This window comes from Schistocerca serialis, chromosome 5 (genome assembly GCF_023864345.2).
Source record: "Schistocerca serialis cubense isolate TAMUIC-IGC-003099 chromosome 5, iqSchSeri2.2, whole genome shotgun sequence".
Lineage (NCBI taxonomy): Eukaryota > Metazoa > Arthropoda > Insecta > Orthoptera > Acrididae > Schistocerca > Schistocerca serialis.
The window spans coordinates 95,152,659-95,173,302 of NC_064642.1; positions in this window are offsets into that span (position 1 = coordinate 95,152,659).

The following is a 20,644-nucleotide window of genomic DNA, read 5'->3' on the forward strand; positions in this document are numbered from 1 at the left end:
ACTTGAAGGCAGTATTATAGAAAAGGAAGAGGACGTAGATGACGATGAGATGGGAGATACGATACTGCTAGAGGAATCTTACAGAACACCGAAAGACTTAGGTCGAAAGAAAGCCCCTGGAGTAGACGATATTTCATTAGAACTATTGATATCCTTGGGAGATCCAGCCATGGCAAAATTATTCCATCGGGTGTGCAAGATACATGAGACAGGTGAAATACTCTCAGACCTCAAGAAGAATACAATAATTTCTATTCTAATGAAAGCAGACGCTGACAGACGTGAATACTACCAAACTATCAGTTTCATAAATCACAGTTGCAAAATTCAAACAGGAATTACTTACACAAGAATAGAAAAAAACTGGTAGGAGTATATCTCGAGGAAGATGTTTGGATTGTGGAGAAATGTTGGCACACGTGACCCTACTACTTCCCTTAAAGGATAGGTTAAGGTAAGTTAAACCAACGTTAATAGCATTTGTAGACTTTAAGAAAGCTTTTGACAGTGCTGACTGGAACAATCCGAAGTTCCGAGGGTAGCAGGTGTAAAATGCAGGAAGCGAAAGACTATTCACAATTTGTACAGAAAGCAGAGGGCAATTATAAGAGCTGAGGGGCATGAAGGGAAGCAGTTGCTGAGGAAGGAGTGAAACAGGGTTGTAGCCTATCCCAAACGGTATTCAATCTGTACATTGAGTAAGTCGTACAGGAAACCAAAGAAAAATTTCGATTGGGAATAAAAGTACGAGGAGAAGAAATAAAAACTTGAGGTTTGGCAATTACGCTATAATTATAACAGAGACAGCAAAGGACTTGGCAGAGCAGTTGAACGGAATGGACAGCGTCTTATAAGGAAAATTTCAGATGAACATCGACAAAAGCAGAACAAAGATAATGGAAAGTAGTCGAATTGCAGTTGAACGGAATGGACAGCGTCTTATAAGGAAAATTTCAGATGAACATCGACAAAAGCAGAACGAAGATAATGGAAAGTAGTCGAATTAAATCAGGTGATGTTGAGGGGATTTGATTAGGAAACGAGTTACAGTACACGAGTTTTGCTGTTTGGGTATGGAATTAACTGATGATAGACGAAATAGAATGGTTGTAAAATGTAGATTGGCAATGAAAGGGAAAGCGTTTCTGAGGAAGAGAAATCTGTTGACATCGAATATAGATTTAAGTATTAGGTAGTATTTTCTGAAGAAACGTATCTGGAGTGTAGCCATGTATGGAAGTGGAACACGGACGATAAACGGCGTAGACAGGAAGAGAAGCCTTCGAAATGTGGTGCTACAGAATAATGCTGAAGATTGGATGGATAGATCGTGTAATAAATGAGAAGGTACTGAATAGAACTGAGGAAAAAATAAATTTGTGGCATAACTTGACTAAATAATGAATCGGTTGATAGGACACTTACTGAGATTTCAAGGTATCACCAATTTAGTATTGGTGGGGAGTGGGAGGAGGGGGGCGGGCAAAAATCGTAGAAGGAAACCAAAAACTGAATACAGTAATCAGATTCAAAAGATGTATGTTGCGGTAGTTATTTGGAGAGGAAGAGAATTGCACAGTATAAAGTAACATGGAAAGTTTCGTCAGATCAGTCTACAAACTAAAGACCTCAACAACAGGACTTGCAACTGTCATACTGAACGTTTTTACAAAATACGTCATGAAATTGTAACCACATAGGGCAACTCTGGTGAAGCACCGCAGTTTCATTCCTTCACTACGTAAATATTACAATACGGAGCTTGTACTTTTACTTGCTGGCGTTGCTGCAGGATACACGCAACCTAGCACGACTCCGATACGGGTATAAAAGTCTGTGAGCAAGGAATCAGTATTGCATTCATGTCTTTCCGACGTGCGTGCAATAAGTACTGGAACGTCAGCTATGGCGACGTTATTACCAAATGCGTCCAAACATGACCAACGTGCTGTTATTCTTTTCTTGGCTGTCGAGCATGGGGCAGCATCTCAGTCGAAAACCACTGTTGGAATGGTACGCCAAGTTCCGTGCTGGTCGCGATTCGACACAAGACACCGTTCGATATGGAAGGCGAGCCTCATCACGGAACCAGCTGCCACCACTGGGAACCAGAGTCGAAAGTGTCGACAGTGCAGAGGTGTCATCCATCGTCTCGTCATACCAAGAAGTTCAAGAGCCAGCCATCTGCTGGAAACGTGATGCTCACCCTGTTCTTTGATTACCGGGCTCCATTGCTTATTGATTTAAAAGAACCTGAGGTATCCACAATTGGGAACGCTACTGCGCAACGCTGGAGAAATTGCGATGTGCAGTTAACGGGTAACGGCCGGGAAAACTGCACCAAGTAGCTGCAGTGTGGAGGGGAGATATCACACGAGTCGGCAGTTTAGCGTTTGACCTTGAGGTCCGAGATATTCGCCTGCTAAAAAAAAAAAAAAAAAAAAAAAAAAAAAAAAAAAAAAAAAAAAAAAAAAAAGAAACGGACAAGTGCAAGCGGAAAAAAAACGGACAAGTGCAAGCGGGATTCGCACTCTGAGCGTTCCGTACAGAGTTAATTATTTATACGCATAAAAGTAATAATAATAATTTCGCGTTGCTCAACGATACGATGCAAGTTTTTCTATTGGCCGCCACTTTGGCGATTTGCGTGTTGTTAACCTATCCTTGGTATCCAACCGCCGAGACGGGACGTACAGCTTAACGTGGAATACATACGACGTGTTGTTTCTGGTGACTCCTGACATCTTTGAGAGGTGAAATCTAGGTTAAAACGAAGACTGAAAAACACGTGATCCGACAGTGATTCGATCCTGCTGCCTCTCGGTTTCCAGACATAGGCTTTTTTTCTTGTTGTATGAACACACCGCCATTCGAGTGTATTTTTGTTTTCAGTGTCAATAAACTTCACCAACAGCCGTATAGATATTTTATTTTATTCTGAAAGCAACCAGTTTCCTCAATTCATTTTTCCATCTTCAGGCCCCATACGCTTTTATCCAAATAAACGAACTTATCGTATAGCGCCGTAAAACACTGGATATCGTGAATTCCAGTCGTTATCCAAATGCGTAATTTTTTCATAATGCGGGGCCACAGTCATAATATATTTCTTTAAAGTCAGTACCGCCAGTACACTGTTGTTTATTTACAGTGTTCAAAAATCGTTCAAATGGCTCTGAGCACTATGGGACTTAACTTCTGAGTTCATCAGTCCCCTGGAACTTAGAACTACTTAAACCTAACTAACCTAAGGACGTCATACATACCCATGCCCGAGGCAGGATTCGAACCTGCGACCTTAGCGGTAGCGCGGTCCCAGACTGTAGCGCCTAGAACCGCTCGGACACCCAGGCCGGCATTTACAGTGTTACATTTACACTTACACAATCATGATTTCGGCTTCAAAGTGCCATTATCAAGTGCTTTAAGTGTTATAACACTTAAAACACTTGATAATGTGTTATAACACTTAAGCCGAAATCATGATTGTGTAATTGTAAATGTAACACTGTAAATAAACAACAGTCTAATAGCGGTGCTGACTTTAAAGGAATTATACAAATAAATTTTTTATGGCGCTATGCGACCAGTTCTTTTATTTGGATAAAAGCGTATGGGGCCTGAAGATGGTAAAATTAATTACCGCTACTGGTTGCTTTCAGAATAAAATAAAATATCTTAAAGTATATGGCTGTTGGTGAATTTATTGACATTGAAAAATACTTATCAGCTGATGTCCCCTGGCCGTGATGGACCAACAAAGAGTTGAGTGTATTGTTCTTTATTTAATTGCGATCTAGGTTTCGGTCTTTTATGCCATTTTCAAGTGATTGAGTTTGTCCCTAACATATACTGCAGGACATCAAGCTCAGAACTGGCAATGAATTAAGAAAAATATTCGCCCCCTACGAAATGCCCAGCTTGATGTCCTGAATATATGTTGACGCAATCACTTGAAAATGGTGTCAAAGACAGAAACCTGGGTCGTAATTAAATAAACAACAGTAGAGCCAAATGACGGTGTGTTCATTTAAAAAATATTGTATGACTGTTGATCAGCAACAATAAAAACGGTTTACAGGCTTTTCTCCTAGACTAACAGCCCGATATTACGTATTCGATGTACAGGTTCAACAGTAGGGAAAGAGGACTGCATCTCTGCTGTTCTCCGTTTTCAGTCCGAACGTTTCTTTCTTGAATTTTCATGCTTATTGTTTCCTTTTGGTTCTTGAACATATTGCGAATTAATTTTTTTCCTCTAGCTTACTGCTCGCATTCTGAGAACTCCAAACGTCAGCCACAAATTTACGCTAACACTTTTTCTGTTTCGAAAAATCTCCTGAAAGCGTCTCTATTATTCCCAAGTCTTTCCTCCATTACAAGGCGATATGTTCGTCTAACAGATCTTCAGTATTATTTTCTGTTCTTCCTTATATTCTTACTGTCAGCAATTTGGTCGCATGAGCTGTTAAGCTGGTTGTGAGATAATTCTTGTATTTGGGTTTCTGTGGGTAATATTCTTCAGAAGGTCTGACGGTAAGTCCCATTTAAAAAATTCTACACGTTAGCCTGAATAATCTTTGGTTGCTTCTTCCGGAAAGAATCTATGAATTCCGAAGGAATGTTATCTATGCGATCAACATTGTTTGATCGTAAGTCTCCGAAAGCTATGTCACATTCGAACATGGCACCTACTTTCAGATTACTGCATACAGAGAGGAATGCTCACAGCAGTTCATCCCTTGCCCAGTACTTGAACGGAAGGTAACAGGAAATTGCTAATACTGATATTACGTTGCTTCTACCAAGCTACACACACTATCTTGATGAGTGTGTAATACGAGTATGTAGATGTATATATCGATCTGTGAATTTTCCTTTGTAACTTTGAAGATTTCCTCTCTCTTATGGTATCAAAATTTCTATTTTGCAGTTTAAGTTGAAAACCTTTTGTTGTGAGTTTCATTCCTTGGCCTCCCTAGTTTTATGATCTACGATCTGGCACCACATTACCGACTGGCGAAGATTTTCTTGGCTTCTGTTCCACTACTTTTCGTAGTTCAGCAAGCAGGAGAAATAACTTTTAAGGAATCGGTCAAATACTGGGCATAAAGCTCACCAAGGTACGCGGGAAGTTTAAAAATGAAATCGCTGCCTGTATTAGACCGAAGAATATATCTACAGTGAAGCAGTTGCCCCAGTTTTTTTCGTAGGTGCTAATTCACTATTTTTGGGAACGAGGTTCTCTCTGGAGTGTAACAACAATACGTTGCCTCGAAGCGATCGCTTTTAAATTGTCTCATTGTGAGCCGAACGCGGTCCACACCGGCGTGGCTTCTGTGCGACCTCTACGGTACGCCGCGTGCATTATGGAGCAGCAGCGTCCACCGTGCAAACAGCCCACGTGGCGTGGGCGCCGATTGTGCGTGGCGGCTTTTGTTTCGGCGGCGAGTCTGTCCACCTGCTAATACACTTGCCAAATACCGCACGCCACCAGACAACTCAGGGCGTTGGCATCCAATAATGGCTGCCGCCGAGTTTCCGCGCTTTTGTGGTCTGCCGCACTGTTAGCAACTCGTGGGCGGAGGCACGAACCCTTCTCACGTGCGAACATTCCTTGTGTTGTTGGCTGTAGTTAGGTACGCTTGGAGAATGAATAGAGTAATTATCGGCTGGATAGAGGCGATTATCCGCAGCAGGAAACATCACTTTTACATCTCTTTGTAAGCCTCCGTCAGAGTCATTATCGTGACTTGATTGTAATAAACTACAATTCTATTTACCCTGGTAGTGTGTCTCATAAACGTTCGTGGCTCTGGTAATAAAATGTGTGGGACCTGAGTGTAAGCGCTTAAATGTAGGTTGGCTCCACTACTTAACAGTCGACGCACACACAGGGAGTTCTCTCAAAATATAGCAGTTTCAGGAATAATCGTTTATTATGATAGAATCTCAAGGAGTGTAAAAATACCAATAAAGCATCTGATTAGATACAATTTAGTATAACATATTGCGTATTAGCTTCTGTCTCGGTGTTTTCAACTGACGTATGTTTAAAGCCTTTCCTGACGTTTAGCCAGTGCGAGTGGCTGGTATTGTCAAATATTCACCCTCACTTTCTGATGGGTATAGTTGTAAATCTACCTTAGGTTCCGTAGTCTATCATACCTAAATAAGTGTAGACTACAATAGTTTGCTGGCCGCGGTGCCCGAGCGGTTATAGGCGCTTCAGTCCGGAACCGCGCGACTGCTACGGTCGCAGGTTCGAATCCTGCCTCGGGCATGGATGTGTGTGATGTCCTTAGGTTAGTTAGGTTTATGTAGTTCTAAGTTCTAGGGGACTGACAACCTCAGATGTCAAGTCCCATAGTTTTCAGAGGCATTTGGTTTGAACTACAGTAGTTTCCCTACCAATCATGGTAAGTTCAAATCGTAACCATGATACCTGTACGTTAGGTGTGTTGCAGGCCAATCAGGTGTTACCTGATTTCGATCACTTTGTTGTATGCGATCAGTGTCTTACTGGATTCCCCTAGAAACCGGAAATGGTGAACTGTCTAGAAAGTGAATGAGGATATATAGCCTATGGAACAGTTTTGTTAGTTATGTATTTATAAAAAAAACTGAAATTGTCAACGTATAATTCAGGTTTTATTCGAAAATTATTGATATGTAAAATTAAACAGAGGGAAAATTCAAATTTATCAATAGTTCTAGAAAACGCAATTTACTTAAGAAAAGGTAAAATTAAAAAAAATAGCAAAATGAAAACCTATCAAACATCACTTCAACATCGCGTCAAGCTTATGTAAACCATGTTACTGATATTCATAAACAGTGTCACACTTATCAATAATAACAGGAAACTCTTAATTTTGATAATGATGAACAGCGTTCTACTGAGTTCAAAATGGCTCAAATGGCTCTAAACACTATGGGACTTAACATCTGCGGTCGTCAGTCCCTTAGACTTAGAATTACTTAAACCTGACTAACCTAGGGACAACATACCCATCCATGCCCGAGGCAGGATTCGAACCTGCCGCCGTAGCAGCTTCGTGGTTCCGGACTGAGGCGCCTAGAACCGCTCGGACACAGCAGGCCGGCCTACTGAGCACATATAGTTCTTTTTTTTAATGCCCTCTGCTTTAATGTTTGTGTATGTAAACTGTAATTGCATCAAAAGTTGGTTAGGCGATCAACTAATTTTTGTTACTTATGAAGTGCAATTTATATTCGGTAAAGATATGAAATACACACCGGATTAACACTGAACGATGTCTGATTCTAATTATGTGCAAAACAAACAGAAAAAAACCAGATAGAAGTCGAGGGCTCCGAGTTTCTGTCAGGTACATTCATTTATGTTTCTTTCCCTACTAATGCAGCCAATACTACGTGCAATTCTACCGTTAATACGTGATTTATGTATTGTACCGAAACTACCGGAACGTAGTTTTGGTAGAGCACAACCCTCCTGGTGGCAGAGTCGAGCCCGTGTCCAGAGAATATATTTACCTGTCGCTTCGAAGTCCGAGGACTTTCCCTGATCATTACCGGTGTGGTTCACCCCTTGTTATCTGTAACAGTCGTTCGTTGCAGGACGGGAATCCGGGATTCGTTTACGTTGAGACATTTTCTTTCTCATTGAAACTATAGTCATGTCTGTGCATTTCTATGTGTTCCCTGGACAAACCTGAATGGTATGTTTTCTAAACAGCAGGAAATTGCGTGTCGCGAACTTTAGGGTGTGGTCGGTCTCACATAGCGCTTGTTCCGCCAGGGCCGATTTCTCCACCTGTTCTAACCAGCAATACCGTTTACTTTCCATGATCCTTGAATTGAGCGATTGTCGTACGATTCTAGCATACACTTTTTGACATGTACCGGTATGAGATATACGCTGAGGCGACAGAAGTCTCCAAATATCGTGTCGTACCTCCCTTTGCCCGGCGTAGTGCAGGTAATCCACATGGCATGGACTCAACAAGTCGTCAGAAGTCCCCAGCAGAAATATTGAGCCATGTCGTCTCTATAGAAGTCCATAACTGCGAAAATGTTGCCGCTGCAGGATTTTGTGTACGAATTGACCTCTAGATCATATCCCATAAATGTTCTATGGGATTCCAATACTCAAATGGTTCAAATGGCTCTAAGCACTATGGGACTTAACTTCTAAGGTCATCAGTGCCGTAGAACTTAGAACTAATGAAACCTAACTAACCTAAGGACATCACACACATCCATGCCCGAGGCAGGATTCGAACCTGCGACCGTAGCCCCCTTTTTCCTCACCCCTCCTTCTCCCAGAGCGGATTTTCCTTCTCCCCTCCCTAAGTCCCTGCACCCTCTCTTTTGCTGTTTTCTTCTCCCATCCCTTCTCTTCCCAGCCCTCCTTCGGCGCCCCCCCCCCCCTCCTGCGTCCCCCTTTCTCTCCCCTCTCCTTGCCTTCTTCCCCTTCTTCCCATTTCCATTGTCCACCCCCCTCCCATGCAGATCCTCCCAGGTTTTTATTCGGTATCAGTGTATAGGCATTAGTGTTGTGTTTCAGTGCCATTCTACAGTGTCATCTAGTGATGTGGGTTTTAATTGTGTGCTCGACCTGTTTATTGTCCATGACAGTTCCTTGCTACGACGTCCGACATGTGGCTGTTTTACTAGTTCTACAGACTTTTATGCTCCGGCTGTACTTTACCTGGTGCCTTTTAATGTAGTGTGTGGTTTTTTGTTTCACATACTTTGTTAGATTTTTATCTCCGATTTACAGTCATCGCTTTGTATGTCTTATTTACTTCTGTTCCGCCTTTTTTGTTTCTATATTCCGCCATGTTATCTCTTTTATATTGTTTTTAAATGTCTTCCTGTCTATTTAAGTCTCTTGCTTGAAGAGCAGTGCTTATGCTGCTGCCAGCCTGCCCCTGGTGGGGAATGGAAGTGACAATAAAGGAAAAAAAAGATTCGTTCAAATTTACAAAAAGAAAAGAAGGGACCGCAACCAGCCCCTTTTTCCCACTTATAGAGCCAATAACGATACACAGGTTTCTAGCTGTCTGTTTGTTACATTAAGCTTCACCTGTATGTGCACTACGACAGGTGCCGTTTTCGTAAACTGCTAAAAATAAATCATGTACAGTCGTCTAACTGCAGGCGAATTAATTAAGGATTGGACGATGATTTAGGACCTATCAGCTGGATATGGTTGCAACATAACAAGCTACTGGTGAAAAAAGTTTTCACAAGAGATTATATTACGAACCTCAGCATGGATCACTATTGTGCTGGCAACTCATAGAAATAATTTACATTCATGGTGCGAAACTGAATGTGGATAAGGTGTCTGTAAGAAAATACGAATGATAATAAATAAAAGTATCGTATTGAAACATCCCACTTGTGGTACCTAGAGAAAAAATTGGAAAGGAGACGCACGTGGCCATCTCGCTCAGCTGATGGTATGTTACAATCTTACCCAATGTAAGGAAAAAAAATTAATTTTTTAATTGACGTCCAGCAAACTGGAATCAGAGATAATCTCAAACTGGGTAAATATGGCTGTCGAGCGTTACAACGTTGCTTTAGCATGTACTGTGGCCCCAGGTCGGAAGCTCTATGCGATCTCGGTATCGTTATACGGTATGAAGGTACCTGCCATCCAGAAGGTCGCAGCTGTATCTCTGAGTGAACTTAGTGACCTGTTTCCACCAATCGCTAAACTAAGTTGGGTATTCTTAGCCCAGAAACATGCAGTCATAGCGATCTGTGGTGTCCCTGAGCAATGTGCAGACTGTTGGCCAAGCATCTCTGAACTTCAACTTTGCCATCCCCTGTGCATGTACTCCGTGAAAGGTTCTGTGTTTAGTAATATGGACTTATTCACAAGCAGCCGCTGTGGCAAGGCGCCTCAGATCGCGGGACTACCCCGAGCGGCTCCTTGTGAATGATTCCATATTACAAAACACAGATCCTTTCACGGAGTACATGTACAGGGGATGGCAAAGTTGACTTTCAGAGATACTCTGCCAACAATCTGCACATTGCTCAGGGACACCACAGATCGCTATGACTGCACGTTTCTGGGCTAAGAGAGTTTAGAGTTCTTCCTCGGGCATATGTGTGTGTGTGTGTGTGTGTGTGTGTGTGTGTGTGTGAGTGAGTGTGTGTGTGTGTGTGTGTTTTGTCCTCAGCCTACGTTAATTTGAGTTAGATTAAGTAGTGTGTAAGCCTACGGACCGATGACCTCAGTAGTTGGATCCCATAGAAACTTATACCATTCACAAGGAATTGACAACAGATGGAAATAACATTTTCGATTCGGTGACATTTCTTTAGTGATCTGTAGTACTGCAGGGCAAAAACACTCATTTACAGTTGCAAATTGCCTAATTGATCCCAGGAGCAACAAAAATCTGATTAATTTTAAATGCGGACATGGAACAAAAAGGTTTACTGTTACCAGTCGCTATTCGTCTCCACGACGCATTTCAAAGATTTTAACCTCCAGTATCATGTATATTTACATATGTTAGTGTGACATATGTGTCTGTTCTGTTATGATTTATGGAGTAACTTCTGACACTGTCTCCAGTGGTCACAGGTTCCTTTCAGGGTCGTAACACATGACATGTATATTGTTATCTAAATTCACTTGATGATGGAGGTTTAAACGCTTGAAACGCGTTGTGGAGATAAATAGACAGTGACTGATAACAGTAAAATTGCTGTTTCATTCGAAAAATTCTATTTTCAGTATTTCCAATAATTACTGGCCGAATTTAAAAATTTTCCTTGCTGTTATGATCTATTCATTAAGAGGTATGACCTCTTAATAATAAGTCAGTTATTACAGTTTAAAACAGTGAATAAACCTTGAGGCAGTACGCAGACTACATTCATCCAGTATTTGAGAATGAGAGCACTTAGCGACTTCGAAAAAACTTTAAACATAGTTTCAAATCTTTTCAAAATTATTCTAGTCGACAATCTCCAAAAACTAATGAAAGAAAAAGGTTTACCGCCTTGCTAAACTTTTACGGTTCATGTAGTCAAACTTCAGCATGAGCACATGTTTTAATATATTACTTCTTTACTGCTAATTCTATTTGCAATGCCTTTTGTAAGCAGAATCCAAATATGCCCCTGAATGCAAATCCCTGCAACATTATATCACCGTACAACTCATAGTTCATAAACATAGAGACGCATAAAAAACAACTTTTTTTAAATTGGAATTTAATAATTTTGTTTTCGTAAGTAATTTTTGCTGAGGTCAAACCAGAAATAAACACTTTGACTCTGCACACTCTTCAGCAAAAATGTCTTACATGAACATACAATGAGGTTATCACTTTTTAGGTTTATTAGTTTTTCTTTTGACTTTGTCATTAGGCCTTTCGTTGAACAAACTTCATCTAATAAAACCATGGTAATTAGCGTTTTGTGCCTTCAGTTGTAAAATTTTCTCCTGATTAATGTCAAATGTTTACCACGTTAACAAATTTGGGATGTAGTCAGAAGTTTAAAGCAGTTTGATGTGTGCAAGTTCAGGAGATGGGTGTTTCCGATTGTCTGGAAAAGTGTACACTCCTCACCAAGTTTAATTTTCAGAAGATTTCCAACGGAAACTTTCAGTAACATAACCCATATTTTGAAATCTAATTTGAAATTCTTACTTGTAACCTATTATTATGTGCAGAAATTGCTGTTGTTTAGACTCTTCAAATGTACGTTTCGTTGCATACACCCTATACTAATTATTTTCTTGCTTTTATTTTAATTTTTTAATGTTACGTGTCGGGTTTTAAATTTTATGAAACTTCCCGGCAGATTAAAATTGTGTGCCGGACCGAGACTCGAACACGGGACCTTTGTCTTTCGCGGGCAAGTGCTCTACCAACTGAGCTACCCAAGCATGACTCACGACCCGCCCTCACAGCTTCAATTCTGCCAGAAGAGCTTCTGTGAAATTTGGAAAGTAGGAGACGAGGTACTGACGGAACTGAAGCTGTGAAGGCGGGTCGTGAGTCGTGGTTGGGTAGCTCAGATGGTGAGTCTGCTTTCGGCCGGTGAGCGGCGAGGACGTCTTGTTTACGTCCCGTCCGCAGTGTCGCGGTCCCGTCCGCAGAGTCGCGAGCGCGCGTAGTTTGTTTACTTCCTCGCCGCAGCTAATACTCGCGTCCGTTAACACTGAGTCGCCATGGCTCATTCGTACAGAAAAAGCTACCATCAAGATCAGCTTCCAGCCCGACTACGCACGACCACGAGCCTTTGAAGTCGAACGATTTATCCGTGACGAAGTTCAAATACCAACACAGCACATCATCGGTATCCACCTATCCATCACAAGCAGCGTCGTTTACGTCAAGATGGTCGATGACGAGTTATGTCACGCAGTTGTGAACAGATGCGCGAACTGTAGTGACGTAACAAGACTGTTACGCCACTTGAGGTAGCCGAAAGAAAGGCACGCGTACACACACGCCGACTGGCGTCAAGTCTGGAACAGGATAACTATTGAATGGTAGCAAGAAAAGTACGTAGCTGCTTTATACTTAACTTCACTGATCCTTGTGATACATCTCTCTGGACTATACAAATGCGACTCGTAAGATACATGCACTGTTACATTTGGCGCCTTGCTAGGTCGTAGCCATGGACTTAGCAGAAGGCTACTCTAACGGTCTCTCGGCAAATGAGAGGAAGGCTTCGTCCGTATTGTCGCTAGCAATGTCGTCCGTACAACTGGGGCGAGTGCACGTTCGTATATCGAGACCTGCCTTGTGGTGGCGCTAGGTTTGCGATCACACAGTGGCGACACGCGGGTCCGACATGCACTAAATGGACCGCGGCCGATTTAAGCTACCACCTAGCAAGTGTGGTGTCTGGCGGTGACACCACACGAACAGTCTCAAGTTCAAACACTCCGATGGTCACATCGGAGAGGTTACTGTTGACCATGCTGGACTAGGATTACGCACACTAAGAGTCTTCGAACTCCCTTTCGAAGTACCACCGGACGTCGTTACCTCAGCTTTCCGCCCTTATGGGACGGTAATTAGCCACGTGGCCTAAAAATGGAACACCTTCGAGACGTGCCAAGTCCTCAACGGCGTCCGAAAAGTGAAAATTGAATTAAAGAAACATGTGCCGTCCTACTTAGTCATAGGTGGCTGTCGAGCAATAATAATGTACGACGGCCAACCTCGTACTTGTTCTGGTTGCGGCCAGGAGGGTCATGTGCGCTCGGCGTGTATTCAACGTCGGGTTACACAACTTCCATTGCATGACACGACACCACCTCCTACGCTCACGGCCCTCCCCCTCAATTACGCAGAGGTGACACGATCGACCGTCATGACAGACGACAACCCCCCCGGAAGACAGGAAGCGTTAAAATGCGCACCTGTCGCCGGTCCTGGATTGACCAACACCATTACGGTGTCTGCAGGGGTTGAAGAACGCCACCCATCGACTCCACAAGACGATTCGGACGAGAGAATGGAACTCGACGCTAGGGTTGTACCGACCTCTGCCTTTCTCCCTGAGGGGGATGCTATACGGGAACCACAAACTCTTTCGGACTCAGAAACCCACGTCCGCAAACAAAGGTCACCGATAAAACATAAAAAGCGACGTCGCACACCCTCAGACGATTGCCTCCAGCGGACGTCTTCTCCAGTTGACGACCGGACGGCCGACGAAACGACGAGGAGAATGGATGACACGAGATCGCCCTCACCTGTCACTTTGTCTGATTTTGACAAATCCGATTCCGCTCCCTCGGACAAACGGATGGCCAGCACAGCGCCCGCCGTTGGTACACAACCGGAAACAACTGCGGATTCACCCTTAGTCACTCAGCCCACAAGTGTTCTACCGCAGCCACCGTTTTAACTTGCGGACCTTGGGCGGATGACATTGAAGACGATTCTACGGCCGCTGTGGTGGATGAGGAGAGGGGTCTCTCCTCCCACACCTCGGCCCCTCCCGAGTAGCAACAGATGACGGCGCGGACGCGGCCAGCAGATCACAGGCCCCACCTTTTACTGCGACACTGACGGCAGCCCCCACCCCAGGAGACGATCTACAAACCTATCGCTTGACGACCATCAACATTAACACCATTCGGACACGTACGAAGTTGTCGCTGCTCCAAGACATGCTCAATGCAGCAGACGTTGACATTGTCTTTCTCCAAGAAGTCTTCGTCGCCGATTTCCCGGGTATGTATGGTTATACGGCTCATGTGTCCCACGCCTCGCCAACTAACAGTGGAGTCGCCATTCTCCTCAGAGAGGGCCTCGAGGCGGACGAAGTCCGATATCTCCCCGACGCTAGAGGAATGGCCGTAACGGTGCAAGGCGTCCGGTTTATCAATGTGTACGCCCCTTCCGGAACGAATCGCCGTCGTGACCGATCGCTCTTCTTCGCAGAAGGAATAGCACCGCTTTTTCAGGGCAGGCACGATGACTTGATATTAGGGGGCGATTTCAATTGCACCCAAGCACCTAAAGATCAGCTGCCACGCCATTCACCGTGCCCCGAACTTGGGACACTCATCGGCGATCTCCAGCTAGTAGATACATGGGAAAATGTCCGAGGAAATAGACCGGGATACACCCATTTCACGAGTCACTCGTCTAGTCGCATCGATAGGATTTACGTCTCCCGTTCTCTCGCGGCAACGGTGAGTGACGCGGAGGTGTGGCCAGTAGCCTTTTCTGATCACGAGGCCTATATATGTGCCGTCACCCTTCGTCGCCAACGGGTGTGGCGCAGCCGACATCCCTGGAAATTAAACCTTGCTCATCTCGCTTCTCCGGATTGTCGACGCGCCATCGAAGACACGTGGAGTTTGTGCGTCCGCCGCCTCCCAACGTATCCTACGTCGATTAGTTGGTGGTTAACCTGCGCCAAGCGAACCTTTATTACGTATGGTCGTGAGACTGCTGCTTGGAGGCGGCAGACCCTTGATTTTTATTTCACCGTCCTTCGCGAATGCGCCTCCTTGCCACCCACACCGGAACGACAGCTGACAGTTCAGCGTGCGAAAGCACAGATCGTAGCCCATATGCGCCGACACCTCGAAGGGACGATCGTCCGAGCGCGGACACAAGACAGACTCGCAACGGAACGACCCACCATGTACCACGTCATCCGAGAACGTACACTGCAAAGACGGGCGCTGATACATGCCATCACCACTGACGGCCTTCATCACACCACACAACGCGATATTGCTTCAGCCTTCTTCGACCATTACGCACGACTTTATTCTGCTCAATGTTCCGACCCGATGACGGTGACAGCAGTCTCACAACTGGTTTACGGCATTGTCCCACAGGATTTACAAACTGAATTATTGAACGACATTACGGAAGACGAAGTTATCGACGCCATCGGTAAAGGAGCGGCGAATAAGTCTCCTGGCTCCGACGGGCTCCCTGTGGAGTTTTATAGAACTTTCCAGTATTTACTGGCTCCCAAGTTAACAGACATCTGTCGGGAGCTTATGTCCCCCGCGGTGCCGCTCCCTGCGACCTTCGTAGAAGGAATAATTATACCAGTTCACAAGCCTAAAGGTGGGGCTCGAATACAAGATTACCGCCCGCTAACACTCGTCAACTGCGACATGAAGATATTCACCAGACTATTAGCAAACCGTCTACGACCGACCCTACCTTACGTCATCTCGCCAGATCAGACTTCCCTAGGGGGTATCAACAACATCCACACAGCACTGTGTCGATACCGTGACTTAATAGCCCTAGCCAGGGCACGCCGCGTCCCGGGAGCGCTGGCATCACTAGATTTTAGCCAAGCGTTTTATCGAGTGGATCACGCGTACCTAACGTCGGTTCTCCAGCACATGCAGTACCCACAGCAATTCACAGCCGTCGTGATGCGCCTACTCCGAGGAGCGACTTCCAAAGTGCTCGTTAACGGGCGTCTCTCGCAGTCCCTCCCGATTTTCCGCTCCGTCCGTCAAGGCTGCCCCTTGTCGACTTTACTATATGCTCTGGCACTGGAACCGCTCCTCTGTGGTCTCCGTCAACGCCTCACCGGTCTTACCCTACGTGACGTCACATTTCGCTGTACAGCATATACAGACGACCTGGTTCTCGTGTTCCGCAATCGCGATGATGTCAACAGAGCACTAGAATCGATTACCACATACGGTGTGGCTTCCGGCAGCTGTCTCAACGTCGCCAAATCGGTCGCCATGGCCATAGGAGACGGGTTGACCCCAGCGTGTGTCGAACCCCTACAGCTTCGTGGCACTAACAAATGTCTCGGAATATAGTTTCACGACGACATACGGCGCACAGCGGCTCTTAACTACCGCCGCTTATTACAACAAATTCGGGTCCAGATCTTCAACCTTCGTCTGCGGACCCTCGACATTCTCCAAAGGACACACTTCGTTAATGTTTACCTCGCATCGCGCCTTCCACACATAGCGCGTGTTCTCCCAATACCGTTACTGATGGCTCGACGTCTATTAGCGGCATTCGGAGCCTACGTCAGTACAGGCATGCTCTTCAAAGTCAGTTATGAGTCACTGACCCTTCCCCCAGAAAGGGGAGGTCTTGGCCTAGTCCATGTCCACGACAGAGCTGTGGCCCTGCATGTCAGCTCACACATCAAGCTGTGGCGCCACCACCCGGAAAGTTTGACAGGTTTGCTGTTGGAGTCCTTAGCTCCACCGTCCATTACGCCCCCACTGACGACGCAAGACATACCCCCACCCTTCTACTACTTCGGGAACTTTTACATTGAACACAGCTATTTCCGTATCGCAGTACCACCGACGAAACAGGCGTCGGCGCGGGATGTATATCATGTCCTACAGCAGAGGCGCCCACCAAACATCGTGGAGACGAAAAGCCCTCAGGTTAATTGGAAGGTGGTGTGGAAGACGATTCACGCGATTCCACTGGACACAGCCGTCCGATCCACATGGTACATCACAGTCAATGGTAAACAGATCACCCGATCACGCCTCCACAAGATAAACATGGCGGAATCGCCTCTCTGCGTAGACTGCGGGATACCAGACACGGACGAACACCGTCTCACATGTGGCGCGGCAGAAGACGTATGGCGCTTGGTGCGACAAATTTTGTCGTATTTTCTACGGGTGACTCCGGAACACATTACACCTCGGTTTCTACTATTTCCGGATCAACAGTATTTCCCGCGCGCCAAGACCAACGCTGTCACGTGGATCCGTGCGCATGCGGTACACTACTTATTTCACGATGGACCTAAATATGTATTAGACTTTTGGAACTACCTGCAAGAACGTCATTGCAAGATCGTACGGAACCCAAAATACAGGCAGTATTTTTCTAATTACTTAGGGAGTGCCCTACGCGACCCTCCGCGCAGCTGGATCATCAACAGGTAGGAGAAGATACCCATTGAGTGAGCTGACATGACTAAGTTCGATTCTCGGTGGAACAACATGATATACGTGAAGACGTACCTGGAAGATGAAGCGTAAGGAGAGTAGCGACACACCCTTCTGCATCCTGTATGAAGCACTTTTTTTTCGTTTTCCCCATATACATTACCTCGGTGTAGGAACGTGCCGAGATATTGTTTTCTTTTTCTCAGAGCACGATGCGGTGCTAGATACATTTATTATTGTTGTGGTATAAAGTAAAACCACATTAAGAATGTATTAAAACAGTAAATAAAAATAAATAAATAAATAATAATTCCCACAAAAGATTTCCCCTTCCCATCCCTGATTCCTTGACGGACGAGGGGGACACTGCGACCAGGCCTCGGGTTACGACCCCTGATCGCTCTGCCTTCCGGGCCCTCCCCCACCTTCTTTTTTTTTAAAAAAAAAAAAGATGGTAGAGCACTTGCCCACGAAAGGCAAAGGCCCCGAGCTCGAGTCTCGGTCCGGCACACAGTTTTAATCTACCAGGAAGTTTCATATCAGCGCATACTCTGCTGCAAAGTGAAAATCTCATTCTTTAAATTTTATGATCAGTTTTCAGTAAATTATATAGAGACTAGTTATAGTGAAATAACATCGACTCACAAGGTCTCACGGAAGCTGATGTCTTATTATAGGAGCCGATCTGTTAGCATTCGTCTAAGCGCCTGGATGTGAAAATTGTGCTAAAAGGTTTCTTTGAAAGTGCTCTTCACTTATGTTATGTCTGAAGTGAGTTTTTAGAACCTAATAAATATTAAGGCAAAAGTAACGTGACTATATCTTGATATTTTCAGAGAAGAGTTATACTTATTTGTTTCTTTTTTCTATTTTTTAATCTTTTCACAGCTCCGAACACAGTAATGTACACGTTTTGATTTTCCCAGACAGCGAGAGCGCCGAAGAGGCCATCCGAAGGAAGCAGCGAGGCCGCAGCCGGTCACAGACGTAATCTTGCGAGATCACAGACTCCCACGAAACTCGTCTTCAGGCCGTCGTCTTGTTTTCTGGTGTTACAGTAGTCGTGTTTTCTCATCTGCCGCCGCCGCGACCGTTGCTACAAAGTCGCCCGCGGTGGAGGGGGGGGAAGCGGCGTGCTTCTTGAGCGAGTATAATTGTTGAAATGGCGGCTCGTGGAGTCCCATAAAAAGACAGCAGGCGCGCATTAAGCGTTTCGCCGTCAAAGGAGTCGCTTAAAAGCAAAGTTGTTCCGGATTAAAGCAGCGCCGGAATTCGCGAGTGGCTGGGCGCGCAGCGGTGGTGCTTTGCGGCGGACGCGTCTAAATAAGTCTCTCAGGGCAGCCCCACACGGGGGCGGCGGGGTGTGTTTGTCGCCTCGTGGTCGCCGCGTTCTGCAGAGACGATTCGAAATTTTCTCAGCTAACCACTGCACCCTGCATCCATCTCGTCCCCAAACTTTAAACTCCAAACGCAAATGACATATAATCTTGTTTACGCGCGGGTCCACAGCCTCCAAATGTTTCGTAAAAGAAAATATTGTCCGTTGTGGTCTTTATATTCATATTTGATTTCTAAAGTTTGACGCCATAGGGCAGCGGTTCCCAACAAAATTTTCTCGAGGGGATGCCTCATCGAGCATGATTAGTACCTTGTCATATCACAGTATCAAGTACCTAAAAAAGCCAAATTAAGATTCTTTTTATAAATTCTCTAATTTTGGTACTTAGAAAAATCACTGGCCTATTCATTATTGAAAAAAATATTGAGCTTAAAACTTTTTCAATTTAGCCATCATTGTTATTGTTAAATTTCTGATTATTGCTCAAAATCTTTGTCTTCAAATTTGGGTGTTTAGTATAACAAACTCCTTAAAAAAATTTAAATTGAGTATGCACGGAAAATGACAGGAAAAAATTAAAACTGCATGTATCGGCCTTCCAAGTGTATTACACTTGAGATTAAACTGAGCAGACATGAGTGAAAAATAAGAAAACATTAATTTCATACAAGGTGTTATTTATTTGAAAAAATACAGTTACAGCAGAGTACTCCATCAGTATACAGTTTTAATTTTCAGTTCTTAATGAGATGAGTTCAATCTGACCTTTGAGTCCATTATTTCTGAAATATTAGGTTCCAAACTTGAAACTTTCACTCTGAAATCCGACCGCATGTCGAGCCGATTCCTATATTTGTTTTCCATGAAACACATGGAAGAAAATGCTTGCTCACACCGATATGTGGTCGCAAATGGAAGCATCTTTTTCGTAGCCATATCTACAAGTTTCTTGTAGTCCTTGCGTGCTGATGCCCAGAAGTAGTCTGTAATTGTATCACCGATGAAAATGTTTATCATCGTACCACAGCTGGACGGATCCACAGGTTGATATTGGTCTTCTTAAGTGAGGCCTTGGATTTTGTCTATTTCTTTACAGCTGTCGTCAGATTCAGGTTCAGGGAAATACGCTCTAAAAGTGGTGGATAGGCTGCGTAGATGCTCGGCTACATTGATCTTGCTATGGTCAGGCAAACTCTCCTCTTATGACTCCAATAATTGTTTTAAAGCAGAAAAGTTTGTTAGTGACTCGTTTTCTATCCTTGAAGCCCAGATCTGACACTTTTTGACCATAGCACTAATCTTATCCTCAACTTTGAACATGTCTACATTTTTTTCCTTGTAAACTCAAGTTTAACACAGAAGTGTTCAAACACATCAGCTAATTACCCAACTGCTCATGCAGGAAGCGGCCAAAACAAAAAAAATTGTTATCATGCAAAATATATTTAGTATATTTTTTATTCTAATAGCATCGTGCGGACCCATCTGGCATACCTCGCAGACCCCCTGGGGGTCTGCGGCCCACCTGATGGGAACCAGTGCCGTAGGGAAACAGTTATGCCCAGTGGCCATATAATTTCAAGCACTGAAGGGCACATCAATCAAACCGAAATGATATTTATTGCACATCTAGATCGATCACTGTGTGGCCATCTTCAGTGCTAAAAACACGTGAAGAACCAGTTACAATAAGGTAACATGTTTCGCGTAGTCCCCACCGTTCTTTTGACTTTATACGCAGTTTGTATGGCATGATATTTTAATTAACTGTATAATGCTTATTGTTGCGAACAAAACAGATAAAATGCGATTCTCACTATTGGTTCCTGCAGTTGAAAAACTTTTAACTGTGTGCACCTTGATCTATTACTTGGGGATTCGCACAACACTAAAAG